At 39.7% G+C, this 23,182-nt stretch overlaps 1 protein-coding gene across 2 annotated transcripts in view; it reads left to right on the top strand.

Annotated features, from left to right (window-relative positions):
• LOC104050949 (poly(rC)-binding protein 3) overlaps positions 1 to 23,182 on the top strand; it is a 512,398-nt gene that overhangs the window by 91,828 nt on the left and 397,388 nt on the right. For both annotated transcript variants that reach the window (XM_064443230.1, XM_064443231.1), the window contains exon 2: positions 12,466 to 12,603. The gene's annotated coding sequence lies outside the window, so the exon portion shown is untranslated. The remainder of the gene's footprint in view (positions 1 to 12,465; positions 12,604 to 23,182) is intronic.

Below are 23,182 nucleotides of genomic sequence, written 5' to 3'. Positions count from 1 at the left end.
GCCTGGGTTAAACCTACAAAGGCAGCAACATTAACAGAGAGATCCAGGACTACATTTAGTATCAGCATCTGGTCATGCCAACTTAAAGTGTTTTAACACTCTAGCTTAAACAGGCTTTATTTGTTAATATTTGCAACTTCAATGAGCAGCTTTTACACTTTCAAATGGCTGTATGACATGGTAATCACACATATCTACACCAGAACTAGTCCCTTGAATTGGTACTGAATGTCTATGCCTGTTAATTTTTGGGTTTCTTTTCTGATCTTCATTAGAGAAATAAAAAAATGTGGCTTTAAAAGCAGAGCCTGTAAGACCTCAAAAAGTAGTATATAAGAGGTTAATTTCTGATTTTTCCCCCATGAAGTTTCTTGAAAGTTCCCCACTGAGCTACTTGTTAGTGTAGAAGTCAGCTTCTTACTAAATAGAATGGTATCAGTAAGCGCTTGTTAGCTGAAGAGATGGCCTGTAACTGCACATTTAAGTTAATTTTAGCAACTATTCAGACAAATTCTCACCTCCTCCCCTTCACAGATATATTCTAATTCCCTAGGAAAAAGGCAGAAAAAAAGCCTGGAAAGGATGTTTCCAATTAGTGTGTCTTTCACATATTTAAATTCTGTCTCTCTCTGCCAGATAATTGAATAAAATGTGATACATTCTTTTGATCTTTGTCGAGATAATGTAGGCTGTAGATATTGTTTCGTTATACAGTTCATGTTGACACAGATAGTGCTATGCTACTTATAGCTTCTTTGGCACAGCCCTGGAATCAAGTGTGCAGCGGTGATTAATGACCAAGAATACACAGACTTACTGTTGAGTCTAGGATCTCTCTAATCTCTGCTCCTGTTCTTTCTCTCAATTCCAGCATTAGTTAATGTGGCTTCTGTGAACACAGCATTTCTGGTGACTTGTCATACAGCTTGTGGTGCCAGCAGTTAGCATAGTGGTAGCATAGAGCTAATGATCATTAAAATCTCAGTTGTCTTAATTCTCGCTTATTATTGTATCTTTGATGCCCTTTCTCTGCAATTTCTTATTTAGTGTTTAACACAGAAAAGACTTTTAAACCTGTGCTAGGCTTTTTTTTTCAGTCATTACACCCTGTACAATAAATTAATACCCTTTGATATGTTATGCCAATTAAGTGATGTGTGTGTTAACATAAATATTTAATTGTTAAAGGAGAGATGATTTTGTCCTAAAGCTTTAATTAAATTAGATGCTTTTCAGATTATTGCCAAGATGAAAGAGTGCATTAGGAACATTTGCCACTGCAGGAGATTTCTGCTTATTGAAAGACAAAAGGGTAATTTCATCTAGGATTGTTGCAAACTGTACGAGTCCTTCATACTGATAAGGGAATTCTCCCTCTTTTAACCTTGATATGTACCGTCGTAATGAATTTGTGAATCTTTAAAGTCAGTCACGTCATTAAAGTGGGGATATGGTGTTTGCACTGTCAAGTAAATGATAAAGATGAAAATTTATCTACATAACAGTTAAAGAGATCAGTCAATACCAATTTGTCAATAATTACCATTGCTTTAAAAAGCAAAACTAACATGATAAAAGTAGGCAGCTATGGGTCCTTACTGTATACCCACTGGAGTTTGAATATTTCCAATAGCATAGTCTTCACATGGCAACCTGGACTTTTAGGAAAACTAAATATCCTTGACACTGGGCTGCTGAGGCACCTAAACTATATCTCCCATGAGATACATCGGTGGTAATATGGAATCCAAGTGTTTCATTATCAGTCCAAAATACTTCTGGTTTGGGGCAAAGAGTTCCTGTATTGCAGTTTTGCTTAATTTTCTGAATGCCTTACAGACATCAGAATCCTGTTTTCTGATATGCTGTAGACTCTGTAGTCATATGTATATCTCCCACTGAAAACACGTCACAGCAGTTTCCTTCAAAATATAGTACAGCTATGCATAATGTATGATAAGACTAGAGCAATGTGCTACATGAATCAAAGTTTTAATGTCCTAGTTTTCCAGATATTATTATCTATTCACTGTGTTTTTAAAGGAGCTCTGATTAAGAATCATGTCAGCTGTGACAAGCCATAAAGCCAAGCAAGACTTCCAGTGTGAACCTGAAAAAGACTCTCTCTGAACCTGTTTTAATATTAAAATCAGTATTTGGGAACCTGGTTCTTATTTTGCCTGGGGGAAGAGGATTGCATCAATAGGATCCTACTTGCTGACAATGTGTTGTCACAGAAGTTCTTAGGGCAGGGAAATTCAAAGCAAAATAGGTTTTCTCTTTGTGTCTGACACGGCAGTTCTGACTCAAATGGTTGGTCCGTATTTGCTTCTTTGTATGTATTGACCAGGTCTCCAAAAGAGAGGATGCAAAAATTCAATCCTTCTTGTCACCTTGGGACATACTGCTAAGTAACTGAATGCCTGGCTTGACTTGAAGTCTTATCTGCCTCCTTACTTTGCAGAGCATATTATTTATGAGCAAGGCTGTTTAAATATAAAACAAACAGCTCGGCTTCATATCTGAGTGCAATCCTGTTGTGGGACTGGACCCTCGCAGATTATTGAAGTATTTCCCTTCCCCAATACCAGACTACTGGAATCTACTTGAAATTTTAGGCTAAATGCAGTTCTTACGTAGGCTGCAGCCTTGTGGACGTTTCAGCCATATCCTTAGATGCTCACTGTGTGGGGTAGACAGCCTGAAATAGTCAACAGTGTGTCTAATGCTAAGGTTACTTCTACACAGTGAGGGAAGTTGAGTCTGGATTAAAATAGAAGTGAAAATCAAACACCTTGATATTTCTACAGGAATATTGGGAAGGGTTCTCTTGATAATGTGAGGTGCTCTTCTGTTTTGCTATAGGGCAAGATGTGACAGCTTCAGCAGGGCCGAGTGATTTCTGTTGCTCCTGGGGTCATGTCCAAGGAGGTAGCAAAGAAACAGATTTGTGGAAGTGCTTTTAGGGTCCCAGGCATGGAACAAGCCTGAAAGAAATTATTTTAGGTACTTGGATAATTCTGTTGTCATGTTGTTTCCTTTAATGAAAACCATTTACTAAGCAGTCTATTATTAAGTGTATTTATTGAGCAATAAACAAAATTTATTTGATAATTTCTTTATTTTTATAGTTGGTGGTAACTGCGAAAAAGAAAGCAAGGCAAAACTGTTCTACATACTTTGAATGACTGAAAATTGTTTCTGGTTTATTTAAGAATTGTAAGTATCTTTAAAGTAGTAAGGTAGAGAAGGTGCTGTTTGGCTGAGTGCTTTACTATCCACTAGCAAGGCAACCGATAAATCTCTATTGAAAAATCATTTGAAAACCTAATACATGGGATGAGTGCTCACTAGGTTATAGATGTTCATTGTTCACTTTTCTAGCTGTGTTTTTACTGTTTTGCTCTACTAGGGCCAGTAAAAGGAGAAAAAGACTGGTGGGAGTGCAGGAGCATGAGGGTCAGCATGAGGGTCAGGTTGAGAAAGTGGGAAGAAATCAGTCCAGTGAGGGGAAACGCATAGGTTTTCTTATAGGTGTGAGCAGAGAGTCAGCATGGTGTCTGCATAAACAGCAAAGGAAATGTGCACATTTTAAATGCATTCAAGGCTGACTTTTCAGTCTGAAGTTATTGCAGCTTTGCATACTGTGGCTGAAGGGGGAGAAGTTAAAAAGCCACAAGACAGGCTACAATAACATGATTAGGTTTGTGTTTTTTTTTTTCCTGGGAGGTGAACCTGATTTTGGGTGGGATTAACTTTATGCTTTTGGATCTACTGAAGTTGAGAGTACTGGGTAAATCAGTCCTTTTTCCAGCCCAGAAAGGATGAATGGACAAACCAGTTACTCCTCTGGCTGCGCTGGATCTCAGTGGCTGCCATGACCCTGCTGCAGCCTGGGCAGAAGGGGTTGGCAACCAAAGGGTTTGGAGCTGCTCTGAGGGCACTCCTGTTGGGCAAGGGGAAAGGAGCCCTTGGGGAAATAGGAGATAGAGTGCTGGAGGACATTGCAGTGGGAGGTGCTTACAAAATAAAGGAGCCGACCCATGCGGCGGGGAGGGATCAGGAAAAGCCGGCAGAGTTTCTCATTGGAAAGGATGGGCCTGGCTGCCCCATCTCCGTCCTTGCCAAGTGGCAGTGCTGGAACTGAGGCAGAATTGACAAGAGTGAGACAGTCAAGGAAAACCTGCCCTTCATCTCCTGCTGCTTCCCTTCGTCCTGCTGCCCTTGCCCATGCCTGCCCTCACTAACAGGAGTAAGGCTGGAGGGCAAGGCATGTTCATTCACTTGAGGAGGTGAACCTCATGTATCAACAGAACTGTGCAGCCGTTTTTGTCAGGGAAATTGTGTGCAATGGGTCCTGGGCTGAGCAAGGGCAACCTAGAGTAGTCTCTGAATCTGAGTGTAGACAGAACTGTGCGCGACAGTCTGCAGAGAAGATTTTTCAAGGCCACTAAATGTGCCATTAGCTTGGATGGCTTGACAGCTGACTTCAGCTGTTAACTGAGGTATCCACCTTTAAAAAGCTTGCCTGCCATAGCATGTGAAAGCCTGCATGGGAGCTGCAGCGGGGTTGCTTTTGATGCTTTATGCCAACAGAGGGGAAGGCGCAGTGCACTCTCTGTTGTGTTTCACTTTGCGTTGCCTCTGCCTGTCCTCACTCCTCTCCTGGCTGATGATACCCGGCAAAGCATCATCAGGGTTAGACAAAGTGCAGATTCAGTGAGCTGTCCTTGCTCCAGACTGACTGAAAAAGCTGCTACCCAGGGAAAATTCTGCAGAGGAATGGCTCATGTCCTTCTTCCTCATGCCATGTTGTCCTGGGGCTGCACAAAACAACACATGCATACATACACTGCATTTAGCTGGTTGCAGAATCTAATGCCAACCATCCTGCACTGGATAGTTGTGAAATGTGGGAAAAACATAGTGTTTTGCCATGTTTTAAGAAAAACACCCTCTACAGTGGAACCTGCTGAAACAAGTGACTTCTGTGAGAATGGGCTTGTGATCCTAAAGCAGTCATGCACATCCACATAGTGAACTGGAGAAACCCCAATAAATTCATGAATACGATGCTGGGGGGAGAGAATATTCAATTTGTGTAAACATTGTTCTTGCACGTGCAGATTGGTGCCAACTTACCACATCGATAGGGTTTTGTGCATACAGTCTTAGCTTGCAAATAACTGCGTGTGCAAACTCTTTGCAAATTTGGAAGGCAGCTGAAAATTGAGCATTTAAGCAAAATTCTCTATAGCTATGTACTAAAAAAAATGTCTGATGCCCTCTATAATGCAATGAAGAAACCCAGGCAGAACACTGATCTGCATGGACAGCATTTGGATTTTTTTTATAGTTACCTCTATGCTGGCCCTGTTCTTCAGTGTAATGTGGGTGCGGTGTTCGTACTAGTACACAGGAAAACTTTGAACACAGAAAATAGTACTTACTAAAATAGATCACGTTTCCAAGGGGGAAACAGCAAAATAACATGAGATTCATAGAATAAGGAATAACTAAAATTGCCCAATTATTTAAACTGAGGTATTTTTCTATCAATATAAGATCTTGCTGAGCTTCTGAAACATAATTTACGACAGGCATTTTGCCTGCAGTTCACAATATAAATATTTTATATGATCTTCCACAGTATTAGAATAATAGAAGTAGTGTTATTTAATCCACTCCTGGCAAAGCAGATGCTTGCCAGAATGCATAAAGCACTCAAGGAGCTGTTTTTTTGTAGTTCAAACTAGTTGGTAGAATGATTTATCTGAAGTTAGATTCCTCGTTGTGGAAGTGGATTTGATGATGCTTGTGAGACACATTTTAAGGTTCTGTTGAAGGCTCATAAAAAAAATGTAGTTGATGGAAATGTTGTTAGCAATAGAAGAATGAAAAAAGCCTCCCTAAAATATAAGTAGGTAAAGCAAGAGTCTTGGCTGGGTAGGAGGGCAGGGAGGGGGCTGGGAGAGACTCCATGGCTGTGAATTCTTTGAGTTGGACTTAGTAGAAATTGTGACCACAGATAAGCAGAGTTGAGTACGCCCTTTGAAAAGCAGTTGCAAACATGGTAACTACAAGCCTTAATGGAGAGCATGCAAGTGTTGCAATTTCTTCACAGTGGCCCAGCAGGGATGGAGAAGTTCAAAGTTTAATAAAGCTTTTCCTAAAAATACAACCTTTGAAGTCTATTGTAATGCCTCTTTTGTGACAGTCATAGTCTTTTTTATACTTTAGCTGCAGCACACGTTTCAGTTACCTATAGCTGATACACTCTGCCTATAGTCCTTGCATCTGGCGTGGGTATTTGGGTGTCATAGGAGTTAGGGTAGGCGGTCCAAATACTCCTTCTCTAGCTTCCATTTCTACAAAGTGGAGGGGAGATCAGTATTGATTGCTAAGCACCATAAATTTGCACACTTGAGACAGGGTTTAGTACTCAGAAAGGCATTGTTGCTAAAATGCTGTGGAAAACATTTGATGCTATGCCCTTTTCCCCGAGGCGATAATGCCTAAAGCTGTTATGCATAGGGAATGATAAAAAGATGACCATTCGTTGTGTGCATTTGTTATGTGATATACTATGTAATTCAGCACTCTTCTGTTTATTTACACTTTATTTTTCATGCTATTGTAGCTATTATTAATGCGTTTGATAATATGGCATCAGCTGCAAGGCAGAAATATTTACTCTGTTGGGGTTTTGTTAAAGTTTTCAGTATAGATTAAAAAACTTTAGCAGCCCCTGGATGGATAGGCTTGAGTTGGAAATCTATGCGTGAGTAACAAATATTATAATGCAGATGAGCCAGACAGGAGAAAGGGAAATTTATAATAAGGGACTGCTCTGGCAGTATTAATCTGCCTCATGTAGACTGCGTGATGAATCATCCCACATTGCCACAAGGGACTGCTGCTGCTGCTGTGCTCTGCCAGCAAGTGGGACGATAAAAAGTGTGCATGGAAGGGTGGAGGGGAGGGCACATGCGAGGGATTAGGAAAGGGACAAAGAAAGAACAACTATTTAAAACTGGACATCTTAAGCCTGGCCAGTAGTTCGCGTTATATATAATTCAGGCAATTCATTGGGTAAATCATTTCATATGCTCCATGAAATGCAATTTGCTTCCATGGCCAAGCATGACAAAGGTTTCACAGAATTGCAGTTGGCAAAGAGCTCTTCTAGGATAGTTAATTCAGGGCCTGTGAGATTGCTGAGGCGTCTTGACAGAACATTAAATAATCACACAATGCCATGGGGGAATATCTAATTAAGAGTCCAATTTCTCAAGAGTCTGAATACCTGTTACAATGTGCTGAGAACCCTTAATTCCCACTGACAAGAGCGGCAGATTAGGGTGTTCCCAGCAGGCATTTAATAGGATTGTGCCCTTACTTCATCTGGCTGGGGTAAGTCCCAGCCAGTCAGGTGAAGCAACAGTAATCAAACAAGACAAGATAATGACAGATAGGGTTACATCCCAGCAGGAAAGTTATTACTTGCAGATGATGGAACATACCCCTGTGTGAAGCCCCTGTAAAAGTTAGGGCTAGATTTAAGGGTGCACTCTTAGGGGTTAAATTTTTACCTTTGAGAAAATCCACCTCTACTCGCCCCATGCAAAAGATCTGTAAAAGACAATATGAATCCTTTATCAGCCCAGACTGTCATCCTGTGGGAACAAGTAACAGAGTCCCCATCCACAGTTTGGTCCCAAGGACTTCAGTGAATTAGATGACCTCATGAGGGTTGTCTGCCTTACAAAGGCAGACGGCATTTCATCCAGTGTTTGGGGAGCATAAAGCTTGAGTAAAGTCATTTCAGGGAAATTTGGGTGCTGAATTTCCCTGAGCAGCCTTCTTGGTGTGACTCAGGTGATAGAACAGAATTTGAAGTGGATACATGGAGACTTATTTCCCTTCTTATACACCTGCAGCCATATAAAGGAGAAGAATGTTAGATCCAATCAGAAGAGAAAAGACATTGTATTTTGGCTTATGATACTTCTCTTTAGGCAGAGATGAAAGAAGAAATGGTAGGGGGTTTTTTTGGTGCGAAGAAGCATTACAAAAGAAGTAAATGAGAAAGGATCATGGCATTATGTTAAGCACTTTTGGGAGAGTGAAAAGTTAAAATCAATCTCTGTGTTGTCAGGCTCTTAAGTGAGGAATGATGCATTAGACTACCTGATTTTATTTGATTTGTTGGGAAACCAGAGCTGCTGTGCTGTTCCTTGAACAGAATTACAGGCTTCATTTAAAGAGAGATGCAAAGCGCACACATCATTCTGGAAGAGATCAACATAAGCGTTTTCTATATCATGAGTAATGTTTACTGGAAGAAATCAAATTACTGTTACACAGACCATCTGTTTTCTTTGCATGCAATCATGTAAGTGTTTTAGGACAAGCCATCCTATTTAATCAGTTGTAAATCTCTTGTGGGAAGGCACTGTTTTCTATAATAAAATCTATTTTTATGATAAATGTAAGAGTTTTAAATACTGGTTTCTTCTGCATAAATATAGTGTACATATTGTTCATAACATAAAGAGTAGGGGTGTGCAGCATTAGTTATTATCTCTCAAGAACTTAATTTTAGGGCTTTTTGGGTAGCCATTTTTTGATATTTGTTGGTTCTGCAACTCATTGGTGTTCAACTATTACAGCAAATAACATAATGAGTAATGTGGTCCATTTATAGCCTGGGAAGTTGCTTCCTGCCTACATTTAATAAATATAGTATATAGCATCTCTATTTTGTAGCATGCCTGATGTGGTAAAAGTGAATACTGGGGAAGATATTTGTCCATTGTCTAAATGCTTACACTTTGAAAGACTGAAGAAAAAAAGGCACAGCTTGTTGGAAAATTACCTTGTGGAATTACATTAGAAAAACCTGAATTTATGGTTTAAGAAGACGACAATGACGGTGTGTGAGATTTACTTCATGTTTATAGGTAGCACGTTCACAGATGTATATAGTCACATTCATTTTAGTGGAGATTTAAATGGGCCTGCCATTTTATTTTTTTTATCATTTTTGTCAGCTTCCCTAATTCATATATTGTCTTTGGGTGCACATATGTTGCTCTTGAATTCAGAGGAAGCTGAAGGTCTGCATCTTAAGCAAAGCCTCCTCTGATTTCAAAGGAAGCTGTGTGCACGCAATGCCAGATGTTGTGTTGTGTTGTATTGTATCAAATGCCCCTGAAATAAAAGAAAGGAACAAGAAATGTAAATAAAACAACTGGAAATTCCCTGAGAAGGTTGGCTGTCCTTCTCTATGAGGTGGACAAGTCTGAATTTAATTTGTTCAGGCACTTTTAAATCAATGGTATTTTGTCTAAATAATTAAGCTGCTTACTCAGGCTTGAAGGCTTGAAGAGTGTATGGTGCTAAATTCATGCTTTTTCTTGGATAAACATGAAGAGGCAAAGAGGGAGAAACAGACAGAGCATGTACCTGGAAAAATTATAGTGCCTACACTGTGGTGTCATCCCATGGTACAGAGGAAGCTTTTTGCCCAGAGAAATATCTGGTGAAACGAAAGGCCCCTGTAAGCCCTTTTGGAAAGTCTAGACTCCAGAACTCTGTGTTCCATCTATTCTCACTTATTGTAGTGTCACTTGTGAACTGCCAGTATGCGGCACAGGGAAAGCTGCCTATCAAACTGATCTAATCAGTCCTAGCGCCTACCTAGACTTGGAGCTTACCTGCATTAGTCAAGACAGTGATGAGAACTAAGTCATCAGTTAATCTTCTTTTATTGGTCTGCATTAATTCAGTAAAAGAAAAAAAAAGCAGAACAAAGTGAATGGCTTAAAAAATATAGGTAACAGAGAATGAAAATAAAAAATAAAAATACTATTAGCAGTGGTTTTACCCCATTCACAGTATTTTCTATTAGAATTCAGCATCTTTTCTTTCAAAAGAGTGATAAATATGAGATAAATTGTTACTTTTATTTTTTTCAGGTTTTTTTTTCCCCAGATTTTTTCTCACCATTCATTTATTCATAGGGAGGAAAACTCCTGGCAAATTAAGTATTTCACAGAATCACAGAATCATGTTGGTTAGAACAGACTTCTGGAGGGCATCAACAATGTCCTAGTCCAAGTGAGACTAACTTAGATAACTTTGCTCAGGGCCCTGTTCACTTGAGTTTGGAGTATCTACAAGGGTGGAGATTCATCAGCATCTCCCAGCTACCAGTTCTCCACTCTTCCTTTTGCTGTCAATGTTCCCCTAGAAGCTCATCTGGTTGCTCCTCACATCCCTTACCAGTTTCAGGTCCAACCGAGGTCTGGCTTCCCTAATTTCATCCAAGAAGGCCAGAACAAGGAAGTTCTGCACTGCTCCCAAGTAACTCTCCCAGCCTCTTCATCCTCTGTCTGTCCATGCTGCCCCTTCCCCTGTGCCTGCAAGACTTTCTACATGATGAGCTGGGAAATCTCTGTGCATTGGGAAGGCTGTCCTCAGCAAGGAGCTCACTCTTCTGGGCCCAGGTTTTCAGGAGACACATTTCAGTTTGAGCTGTCAAAAAATTTAATTCAAATGTTGGGTTTAGATTTTTCAGGTCATCCTTCTTACTTCCTACCCTTCCATCTTCACATCCCCAAATCTTTTTCAGCAAGATATAGCAATGTAATCTGAAGGATATAAAAACATTGTATTTCCAAAAGGTTTTCTTTTTTAGCACGATTTTTCATTTGTATTTGAGCAAACTTACTACAGATTTTTTTGAACTGTTTGTTTAGAAGTTGTTAAGTATTTTGACTTTTTTTTCTGGACTTTTTTTTTTAGCCAGAACTTTGGAACAGGCATCATGAGTTCTCTAGCAGCTTCAGTAGAATGGGCATTGTATTTTCCAGTTGTATGGTCTTGTTTTTATCTAAGAAAGATATATTGATGTATTTGCAATTGTCATAGAAGATATTCGACTAGTTCTAGGAACAGTAAATGCTAACACTGCTGCTTGGGAATTATAACATTTTTATTATTAAGAAATAATTCATCAAAAAATTACTTAATTTGCTTAGTGGTAAAGAGTGGCAAACTATGAGTTACTGTTGTCATAGTTACACTGTATTTTGATATAGTAGTTGTGTTCATTTAAACTGTAGTAAAATAATTTGCTCAATAAGCAATTATAATGAATATCTTAAAATAAAAGTACAGAAGTCCTGACTCCATTTTAAGTGCAGTAAGTAAAGAATACTGCTGTTTATTTTAAGAATTTCCTGTGTCTGCAGTGCCGATTACACTGAAGCGGGAATCAATGACAAGGTGCCCATATAGGAGACTTTATTTATAGTAGCTTTATAACTGCTCTAAAGTGAAACAATAGATTTTGATACCCATGACCTTTAATAGAAAAATCTGTGAAGAGAAGTTTGTGATTTCACCTCCAGAGTTACCCCTAGTAAAAGTCCTTTGTATTTTAGGCTTTGTGAGGCAATTAATATAATTACCCATTCTTGATTGGTTTCTTTTTTTTTTTTCTGAATTATTCCAGTCTCTTGGCTATTCAGTTGACAATTCAGAAATATTATTCAGGGGAGCTCTGAAATCCTCAAAGCTAGACATCTGCCCATTTCTGCTTTTAATAATGTTCTTAAGTGCCGTATGTTTGGGGGCTTGCATGTTTGCTTTTCTCCACTTGACCCATGTCAGCACAGTGGTCATAGAGGATGTGATTCGTGTGTATGTTCTGAATTCTCCTTTTCCACTTCTCTACCAGATGCACCGATTTTCTGAAGGAAATGGAGCAGAAAAGTGCCATAGATGATTATCATGCTTGACTCTGAACTGGTGTTTCATAGCTCCCTTGGTGGTACAGGGAAGAAAAGAGGGAAACAGAAGTGCTCAGTCACGATTCTGAAACATATTTAGGTCTAACCAGCTCATCCCTGAGGAGGAAAAGTGTATAGGTGTTCAAAAAAACCCACAAAACCAATGAATAATCTTTAAGGAAGACATTCTGGAGTGAAAAGCGAGTAGAAAAAATAGTTTAGAGAGAGTACAGGGAAGAGAACATGCGTAGAATGATGGGATTGAATATTTCAGAAAGGATCATGGTCATTGCTGTAGTGCCTGAACAGTGGGACAGCAACTTTAAAAACTCATGCATTTAACACTGATGAAAGGAAAACATATTTGAAATGTGCAAAATTAGCTAGTAGAATTGATTACCATAAGATACTAGAGTAAAACACTGGAAACTTTCCTCATGTTATCGCTCTGCAACTAAATAGGACAGCGTAAAAGATTCTGAAACTTACTAAGCAATGATCTCCCCAGAGTGCTTATTTGGAAACTATCTCTTGGGGTTTTTAGTTCTCAATATTGGCTACTGGTGAAGGCAGGAGGTAGGAATTATTTGAATTATAGTATCATCGGAAATGATTGTTCCAGTGCATTCATATGCCACATTTGGTCTCTATGTCCTCTCTGTCATAGGAAACCATCTTACATTCGGAGCAAGAAACATAAATTCCTTTGGCTGTCCCTTATCTCTAAGGGACCTGATGCATGAGTGGACTAGAGAAAGGAAAGACAGAAAAACTCCAAAGACCTACAGACCATCTCGCCGGCAGGGTAAGTAAATGTCCCGGCATCTCAGTCTTGCATTATCAGGTACGCAACAAGTGATCCTGCTCTAAGCGTTGCCTCAGGAATTTCCTCTCCAGTAATTTTTGCGAAAAAGATGATAAAAATGTTTCCTGTTTCCAGGTCTCTGACACTGGTGCCCTACATGTGTTCAGAAGTACCAGGACAGACACGTCTTATATTTTCATGTTAAGCCTTGAGCATGCATTTAAAAAAATAGACAGTGCTGTGTCATGGGATTTTTTATGTATGTGGTACTGTTAAGGCCCTTTTCAAATTGTGTGGGTGAAATAGAAACATCTAACTATTACTGAATCAGTCCAAACTCCTCATGATTCAAACAGAGATCCAAAAGAGGAAAGAAAGGAAGAAAACTCATTTTCCCAGTGCAGACTGTACTTACAACTCCCACAGATCTGGGCCTGTGTTCCCTGTTTTCCCTAGGCAATTTTTTCTTGCTTACAAAATGCAATGGAACAAATTACCTAGCTGAGCAGCAAATGTGTAGTCAACTTATGTGATAGCCAGAACCTAATTATATGATCCCCTTTTCTTTCTGGGTTTGCCTGTTCCAAAAAATGGTAGAGGCAGAGATGGCAGCAGAGTCTGGAGCATTTCCACCAGTTGATAGCAATGAGCCAGAGGGTCTGTCAACTACCAACAAGCCAATCCCACAGATTCAAGGGTCCCATGTACAGAGGATAATATGTTTCAAAAAGATGATCTAAATCAAAACAGATGATTAACATGACAGAAAATCCAAACAAAACCTGAAGATGACCTTGGAGTCCTCTGGCTGGTGTCTCTACAAAAGACATGATGAAAATGTTGCCCTGCTCCATTGGGAAGGCTGGAAGTCCCTCTGAGTGTGTGCCTCCCCACTGCATTTCCGCACCCTAAACATTGGAAAGGCCCTGTCTGTTTCTGTCTTCGGTGCCTGGGCAAAAAGCATGAGCTGAATGAGTAGAGCAAACCCATCTTCCCTGCAACCCAGGCCCAGTGGACATTTTTATTTTAAAGAAAATGTAGAGCAGCTGAATCATGGTTTTAGCTGTGTGACAGCCTAGCCCAGCTAGGAACCTTGAGGCAATTTGCCAGAGCCTGCAACACGATAGAACAAAATGGAGGGTGCTCCAAACAACAGGTACTTCCCTGCCAACAGCTCTCTGATATGCAATGCAATATCTAGCAGTATAATAGTGCCTTTACAATTGATACTAGATGATGTATTTAGAAAAAATTTAGGCTGTTTTTCTTAGCATACTAGCAACGTTCCGATTTTGGTTAAAGTCTTTTCCTTACTGCACATTCTTTGAGGGGATCTGTGTAAGCAAAAGTTGTCTGGACTTTGCCTTACTCTCCAGTTAGAAGAAGGGGAATTTTGCTATTTTTGCTTTTTGTTTTAGCTTTTTTTGTTGTTGTTTGTTTTCAGTAAGTACTGTTCTGCATGTGTTGAAAGATTACGCTGGTGCACAGAATTTTTGCAGAAATGAGACTATTCCCTGAACCTGATGGCAACAGCAACCACAGCCCTGTTCTCTGCTGCTGGACTCTGGGAGCTGTAGGAAAAGATGTTCAGGGGCTGGGGAGTCACTTTTTTGCTCTGGCAGCTGCTTCTTGCCCCCTTGTGGAAAAGGCAGCAGAGCAGATACAGCCCGCGGGCACGGGTTTGTCCGTACTTCATAAATAACACAGTGTCTTCCTCACAATGTAATTACACTCTCTTGTTTTAATACAGCAGTGTACTTTCTGAACCTCCACTTATTTCCCCCTTAGTTCTACTTTATTTTATATAATATCTGTGCAATGGAGATGGGCTTGACGTGCATTGACACAGTGATGCCATTAAGTGAGGGCCAGTAGGACTGAGAACAATAAAGGTGTTCAGTAAAGGTGTCAACATAGTTGAAGATTAAAGTTAATATTATTTTTAGTCTTAAAACCATTTCTATATGTATTGCTTTTGTAATTCACATATAAAATAAAATTGTGCTCAAACTCAAATCTTATTGAAGTTTCATGAACAATACTACAGGGAAAATCAGTAGTTGGTAAATGATTAAATGTATAATTAAAGGTTTCACATTTAATCCTGTCACTGCAGTGATTTATGGTTTCCATTATTTTGTCTAAGTAATGCACTTCTTTTTTTCTAGTGTTTTTTCTTTCCTTCATTGTTGTTAGTGTCTGTAATCTTATGGTAAGGAAATTTATCACAAGGACAACATTTTTGTCCTCAGCTGCAAGGTACAGAGGAGAGTTAAATCAAAATATAGAAGATGCAATACACTTCCCACTGCAGTGGGTGGGAGAATTGTGAAGCATTTACAGTGTTGGGCCAGAAATGCTTTAGGTGTAAGAACAAAGGGCAGGATGTAGTCACTGTGCTTCTCTGCTGTCATATTTAGGGCTGAAACAGGTGTCTTCAGTAGCCTGTCCCGGGAAGGCTCAATAAAGACATAGGGCTGGGACACACAATCTCCCTCTGTAGTGCATGCCAGGATTGGGTGGAAACCTGCAAACGCAGCAGAAACTGGCTTGAAATAGCCCATAGGAAAGGCTGAGCAGAGCCCAGTGCCTACAGGGTGCAGAGTCCAGGCTCTTCTCTGGAGGTAGGTCCCCATAGCAGGGGTTTTTAAAAGGACTTATTAGGCTTCATGGTGATCCTTGCAGCCCACCAGATATGTGGGAATTCATTGCTTGTGTGATACCGAGGGATCTTCCCTGCCTCACCAAGTTGCCCAGCCACTGGGCTGTGCTATCCTCTCTCGCAAGGCTTTCTGCCACCTGCCTGAAACTTGCAACTTACCTCACTCTGGCAGGGATGTAGTGGCACTAGTGGACCACTCCCCACTCGTGTTTTCCAGAACAGCTTGCAGTTCTGCTGGAAAGTGAGTGTCCATGCCACCTCAGAGAGGGGCGTACCCGGAAATGAGATCTCTCACACCCAAGCGAGTGCTCCAGCTATATGCTTGTGTAATACAGGATACCACCTCTTCCAGCTGCACCCTAGAAAATGAGGGTGTTTCCCAAGAAGTACAAATTTGCCTGTGTCTGTTAGGTGTATGCTGAGCAGATTCAAGATTTTGGGGCTTAGATGTTGTTTCAGGGTCACAGGGGCTCCTGAATTTGAGATGAGCACCTTGTTGCCAAGGTGGAGATGTTTGTGGGATGACTGTGTGAGAAAGGAGCTTCAGCAGCCACTGACCGAGCATTTTCTGGTGGTGGTTTTCATATTCAGACACATAAATTTGTATGTGGTCCAAACTTCCTTTTGGCCAAGAACCCACCTAAAGAAATAAGATTTCTTCATCTACCAACATACAGTACGAAGATTCCTCTTAGAATTACTTCACATGAGAATTGCTGTTCTTTTCCAGACTGTTGCAGGATGAAATAGCTTGGGTTTTATTTCTGGTTGGGAGTTTGAATTCACACCATGTTAAATTCACCTAGAGCTGTTAAACTGAGCAGAAAAAAGACGTTGCAGTCTTCGCTGTTCTAATCTAAACATGGCTTGTAGATGCACCTGTTGACAGTTCACAGCGTTGTTTAATACAGTTTTATTACGCTGTCTTGAAGGTATTGTAATTTACATTCTCCATACTATTGTATAATGTTATTATGTCCTTATTCTTTGTCTCAGTGAAAATATTGGGGCCATTTTGTTTTAATCCTCTGCAACAGTTACAGTAGAAACTTCTGAGAAGAAGAGATCTTTACAGAATTGTAGCAGAATAAAAGAGCATAAAAGCATGGATTTTCTTGAGAAATGGTTATGTAGAAAAGGACTTCTGTTTTGTCTCTCTGTAGTATGTCTCTGCCTTTTGGGCAAGTTTTTCATTGCCCTAATATTTTTCAGCTATTGTTTCCTTTTTGTTGTTTCTTTCTTTTTTTTTTTTTTTTATTGTTTGTTTATTGGCCTAGTGTTTTAAGATAGGCAGCCAACAAGAACATGCTGTTCCAGGAAGGTCTAAGAAGTCAGAACTCCAGTACTGCCATTCTTAATGTTTTTTGGGGGGATGATATTGCTGCTTTTTGAGCAATTGTGTGTTTGCTTTAGGGAGGGACTTGTTCACATTTGCGATTTTTCCTTGAGTGATAATAGCTAGTTTTAAATCTAGCAATCTGCATGAGAAGTTCCTGTTACTCTGTTCAATCACCAGACCTTTAATTGGCAGCCTGGCATTTTCCTTGCCATCGCAGTTCCCATTTAGATCAGAGGTCCCTCAAAATTTCCTAACTGCTTTCTTCAGGTCTGACTAATCTAAGTAATGGCTGGTCATTACTGCTGCTTCAGAATAATATTTAAATATGTGTAACAAATCCAAGACTACAGCAGTATTATGTTGTTCCTTCTTACTCAGCTCTTCCTATTCTTGAAAGTCTCTTGGTATAATTATTTCATGGCTACAAAAAATAAATGTAGTATCAGCTACCTTTTAGGATGGGTTGGGGTTGGCTGTATTTCTAGTCTTGCACTGGGAAGCACAGGTGTATCTCACAATGAGGTGGATGGTCTCAGTGATTTCAGCAGGCTTCCATATGAGTCAGTTGAAAGAGTGCAGCATTTGCCTTCCTTATGAGAAGCTTCCAGAAGAGCATTGCTGTGACCTGCCGTCCATAATATTTAGCCTTGTCTGTGCTTAGGAGTGAATAATTTGTATTTTGGAACTGTCATATACACGCTTATTTTGAAAACACTGTGATTGGTTGTCTTTTTTTTTTCATTTATCAGACAAATGCCTTCTTTTCACAGAAGACTGAACAGCTTTTGCTTCTTCTGAGCCATTGAAACCTAGCGTGTTAATTCGTTTGAGCTTGGGGATTACTGCCCCTTTAGTGTTTATGATCAAAAGTGTTAGCAAGACCCTTGGGGCAAATGCTTTTCTGGAATGAAATGGCACGGGTTATTTGAAGTCAACTGGTTGAGCCATTCCAATATACACAGAAAGGAATTTGGTCCCTAGTCCACAAGCCAATGGGGTATACTGGAGTTTTTACCTACACTGCTGGCATATAAAAGAATACAAGTTTGTAGGCAGAATATTTTTTCTGTCATCTGTCTGACTCAGTATTGGTTGAACTTTTTAAGTACTACAGCATTCCATATGCCATATTTAAATTTAAGAGATAGATTAGATGCATTCCTGTACTGGGAAATCATGTGCAAAGTTTGAGGCCTGTAGTGTAGGATACAAAAATTACAGTCAAGATCCCTGAGAATGCAAGTTCAAAACAGAATCTTTGCTGCTCAGATGGCAGTCCTGTTGAGACAGAAAAGGTCCTTTTCTTATATCTCAGTACATCTTTCTGCCTTTTTAGCATGCAGTTCTTACATGACATTACAGGTGTTCAAAAAGCATGGGCAAAACCTGGTTTTGGTAAATCACAAGGAAGACCACACATAAGGGAAATGGTGCTTGTTTTCTAAAATGCATATATTTTGTTATGCATTGCTGAATAGCAGGGGCAGGCAGCTAGGAAGAGTTGGTTCAATGAGAGGCTTATGCAGAGGAGAGTTAGCATTGTGATGTGAATGCATGTATGAGTTTTTATTGCTCACTTGCTTTCAGGCTAAACTTTTCCATCACAAGAACCTCAAGCCACAGAGGCCTCAGGACCTGCACAAGAACAGTTTTTCTGAGAGGGGATTGTCACTTTTTTGATCACTGAGTTCTTCAAGAATTTTGGTAGGCGTCACATAAAGTTTTTGGCTGAAGCAGTGCATCTGCAATTTGACTTGGTAAGCAGAGACATGCAGAGAGCTGGTCCCAAGGTGCAATGCCCGCAGCTGGTTTCTGCCATTTCAAACACAGGACAACGTTGTGCAAAAAATCAGACACTGAAGCTGTTTCTTTAATTCTCTCCTGTTCTGCTGTGCTGAAGCCAGATGATATAATCCACCTACTCCCCTCTTATGTTTGCTACAAAGGAATAAAGTGCCATTCCCATGAGCTGCTGGAGTCAGACTGTCCTGGAATTTGTGGCAGGGACTCTACTTTCCTGTAGCACTATAATGTACCAGGATGAAGATTTGTAGCAAAATGGGATGCACTCAGAGAGAGAAATAAATGATGTTAAATTTAATGATTGTGCGATATACCCTGATTCTCAATTTCCAGATTTTCAATAAAAACCCTATAAAATTATTATGAACACTTTGCAGATATTATTGGGTTAACCTGGACTGTTAGTATTCAGGAGAGCAGCACAAGTTGTCTGGAACTTCATAGCCAGACCTTTTGATGTAACAGAAAGGTAACATTTCTCTTGCTAACCACCTAATCCATACAAGAAAAAATGACTGAGAGAGAGACTCAATTTATTTCCCACAAGCCAGTAACAAGCTACCTCTTCTTGCTTACCTCCCACTGCATCTGCTTTGATGAAATAATTGTATACATTTTTGCTGAAATATTAGCATGAAATAATTAATATTTTCATTTAAAGTAATGTGTGTTTGAGCATTTTGGTTAATTCTATATTAAGGTGGAAGATGTTCTTTTATTCACTGTTTCTGGCAGCCCAAGGTTGTACATAAAGCTGAAGTTTATTAAGTTGCTCTTCCAGTTGTAAGCAATAAAAAAATGCTTCTGTTTTGCAAGACAAATAGTGAACTTGGGGTACTATTATTTAGCAGTTTTAAAGACTGATAGCAAGGTAGCAATTGCTCTGTGGTATTACAGAGTTTTATGGGTTAGCCTAACACATAATCATGTTTTTAAATGGATACAAAATAAGACTGAAAAGTATGGCAGCTTTTTTAGTGAGACATTATTTTTTCTTGATATACAGTTTTGTGGAGTGGGAGGGGGGAAAAAGGTAGAGTGAATGGGAATCCCTGGGGAATTTTTGAGGCTGAATGGAAGGAGAACAATTCTGATGGGTTTGATAGGAGAATGACTGGCTTCCTCATTTGTGTGATTGCCTCTGGCTTTTGTATTTAAGAGGCAGTAAAACTTCATCGATGGGCAAGGAAGATGCTTCGGAGCAATAAAGATTGAAGGTTAATGAAAATGAGAGTATCTTAAGTAAATGAGGAAAGCCTGTGGGAAAGGCCAGAATGGCTGGAGCAATATTCAAATGAACAAAATAAATCCAGGAGATGGGGAAAAGGAGAATTGGCGTGATAGCGTTGATAATATTTTTGTTTGTACAATCTTTGGGATTTATTCACTGTTTAGTCTTTATGCCAACCTGGGTTTGAGTGTATTTGACTCCACTTACTACATTAAATTTTTCTCCATACTCACCAAAACTTTTTGAGAAAAATACTCTAAATTACAACCCAAGGTAACTTAAAAGGGTTTATGTTAAAATTGAGAGATCCTTAAGTAAGCAAATTGAATATCAAATCCATATTCACACAGCTCTCTAGCCTTTTGGCTTTCTTTTTCCTCAGGCAACCCTGGACTAGCCTGGGAGATTTTACTGACTTCAAATGCATTAAATATATTGATCTGCAGAAAGCTTTGGCGTCAGGCTGTCTGTAGCCTGTGTCATGGTGTTGGAAAGGAAATGCTTTTGCCTCTGTCTACAGAAGAAACAAAATGAAAAACATTATCAGGGTTTCAAATCACAGTGGAAGCTGGCGAAGCCAGGGGAATTGGCTAATAGCAGCTGTATTGCAATTAGTGGGGAAGAACTTGGCTAAGAGCAGCAATGATTCTTTTTAGCATCTCAGAAAACTTTAAACAGTGTATTTTTTTGAAAAATTATTTGTTCAAAAATAACCTATATAGTCAGTATATACCTTCTCACCAGAGTCAGCAGCATTTTTGAGGGGATATTTCACTTGTCCTTTCCCATTTATAACATCATGTTCTTTCTTCATAGTGGGGTTCCCTTGATATCAGTACAGTCTTCACTGAGTTCTGGACTAGCTTCTGGCTGTGAGGGGATCACATAAAGCCACTTAATCTTGTCTCCGATTTTTCTTTACTTTTTCAGTAAGTTGCTTCTGTTCAGTGATTTATCCCTCTGAGTCTCTTAGTGCTTAATCGGGTGAGAGGTTAGTTATGTTAATACTGCTCCCCTTGCAATAACAACTCATGGAAATTGTCCTCCCTCAGCTTATCACAAGAGCACTGAGTCCAGGCTCCAGCTGCAACAGGGATTGAATGGTTGTAGTTTTTCCATCATAAAGTTTAACTGAAAAAAATGTGACTTCGGTCATTGAAACCAATCTGTGTTCACCAAAAATAGCTAGAGAATATGACTGCTGTCCTGAATCACCTCTTATTCCATTAAATAACTTTTTTCCCTCAGTAATTGCCTGAAGAAACTTTTCCTTTAATCAGGCCCAAATAGGACTTTCAAACACCTTTTGCTGACCTCCTGAGTCATCCTGTCTTTCCTCTTGTCATCACAGCTGCTCTAGTATATAAATCCCTTTGAGAAGGCTGTCATAGTTCCTCTTCAATTTAGCAGGGCTCTCTGCCCTGTTATAGGCTGGTTGTTCCCCAGTTGAGCTCCTTTGAAAATTAGAAGCCTTCTAACTTTTGGCGAAGACAAGTTCAAAGCCAGTTAATTCATATTTGTTTTATTGCCAATATTGTCCTTTAGCTTAAATGGTTTTGCCTTTCTGTTGCCTGTGAAAGTTTCTCAGGGTTTATTTTTGTGAGATGACTTTTCAGGTTAGTGAGGTGAGTTTTGTTGTTCTGCTGTTTTGATTAGGTGTCTGTCTATTTTCTCCATTTTTAAAGTCCCTGTTTTAGGATGTGTAAAAAATATGGTCACTCAGCTTTTCAAATTATTTTTTCCACCAGTTTCTACAGGATTGATGTTTCCTTATGTAAACACATTTCTTGATATATCTTGGGCTCTCCTACAGAGAGAGAGTTTATTGGTAGCTTGTCGGCATCTCAAGTAAGATGAATCTCCCCTAGGTTTGTGTATCTGTGTTTGAACTTGTCACCTTGGGCTGTTTGTATAGCCAATGGAGAGAAATAGGTAGAGCTAAGGTGAGATTAATATGACCTATTTTAGGCATCTAATTTAGGATGAAAGGAATCACAACCTAAATCTCTGAGAATCATGGAAGCCTGAGGTGGCTTACATTGATCAGAATTTCTGCATTTAATCAGAATAATCCTACTCCTTCTGACTGGCGGATTAGCTCCTGGTTTATAGTGGTAATTCTTGTTGCTGTCTGAGTGCATGTCCTTGTGTATATAATGGGAACACACTAGAATATAATGGTACTGGTTCTCAGTTCTTAATATATGTTATCAAATGATGAAGACAAAAACTTGTACAAAATGGACCTATTTTCTATATGTTCCTGGAGTAATAGACATAGAGGGCTGATTTGCACTTCATTTTGCAAAATGCATGGATTTTTGAACTGTCTCCAAGACTTGAAAGAAGTTGATTGTCAGCAAAGCAGGAGTCTCTCAGACAAAAACTGCCTTTTTTTTTCCAGCTACTTAAAGCTGTTAGATGTCAGACAGGGCAGTGGGACTTTTTGGCTGCTGCCAAGGAATAGGAAGGCAGACAGAGAACTTCAGACAGTGTAAAACTTTCTTGTTAATGGTTTCAGTTGAATAACACTTTCTGTAATCTGACCTACTAGGTAACAGTCAAGTAATATCACTGAGGACCTAGAGTAGATCAAGAATTTTCAAGGTTGGTCAGTGCTATGCAGACTCTGAAGGAAGTACAAAAGTGTTCAAAATGCTTGAAGGCCAATTTTCAATCTCATGCTAAAGCCAAGGATTAGTTTGGGCTTGTATTGATTTAATGTTCTCAGTCAGTCTCTTTTCTAAGGAGGCAACAATGTCTGTGAAGGCTTGCTGAATGACAGTTATTCAGAATTATGTGTAACAACCTATTTGGAAATGCTTCACAGTTGTCTGGAAGCCTTGTAAGCAGTATATCGGGAAACATACTCAAAGCTAGTACAAGGCTATAAAAAAGTGAGTCCTCCAACACATATACTGGTGGTCAGTGATCGTAAGAGTTAAGGAGTCTACTTGTATGTAAAAATGTATCTAGCTTCCCCAGCCCTCTCCCCAAAGTGGTATTCCTTAACCAGAATGACTGGTCCTCAAACCAAGGAATATTAGTCCTTCTGGGCTGGAGGGTAGTGCGGTCTGGGAAAACACTTTCCACTTTGGTGGGGAAGGGGGAAGCATGTTCCTTCATCTGCACGCAGTGTGTGTGTGTTCAGAGCTGCTCAGATACAGAGAAGTGAGATGGGTAAGAGGAGTGTATGCAGCCAAGACAGTCCAAAGCCTCTGGATGAGCTGGTGCTCTGTGTGGGCCAGGGTGGGGTAGACACTTGCGTTCTTTGGTGTGTGCACCCAAAATGAATGGAGAGGCTGTTATTGCCGTGAAATGTAAAGGGAATTAAATTCCCTAGTGGATATCGAAAGAGGTTTGGATTAGGTATTATGTCTTGCTCCATGTAAATGGAAGTCCCGCTTGCAGGCTTGTCTGCTAAGGCAGAAAACGAAGTGTATAGCTTTTGTGTGTTGTCCCTTTATAGGTTTTCAACCATTGGTTTGTTTACTTTCATGGCAAAGTTACATTTTCTGAAATGACAGCATTAATCTAGTTTACA

The sequence above is a fragment of the Phalacrocorax carbo genome, chromosome 2 (assembly GCF_963921805.1).
Source record: "Phalacrocorax carbo chromosome 2, bPhaCar2.1, whole genome shotgun sequence".
Classification (NCBI taxonomy): Eukaryota; Metazoa; Chordata; class Aves; order Suliformes; family Phalacrocoracidae; genus Phalacrocorax; species Phalacrocorax carbo.
Note: the sequence above shows the minus strand (reverse complement) of the source record. Positions and strands in the feature narration are given on the sequence as shown.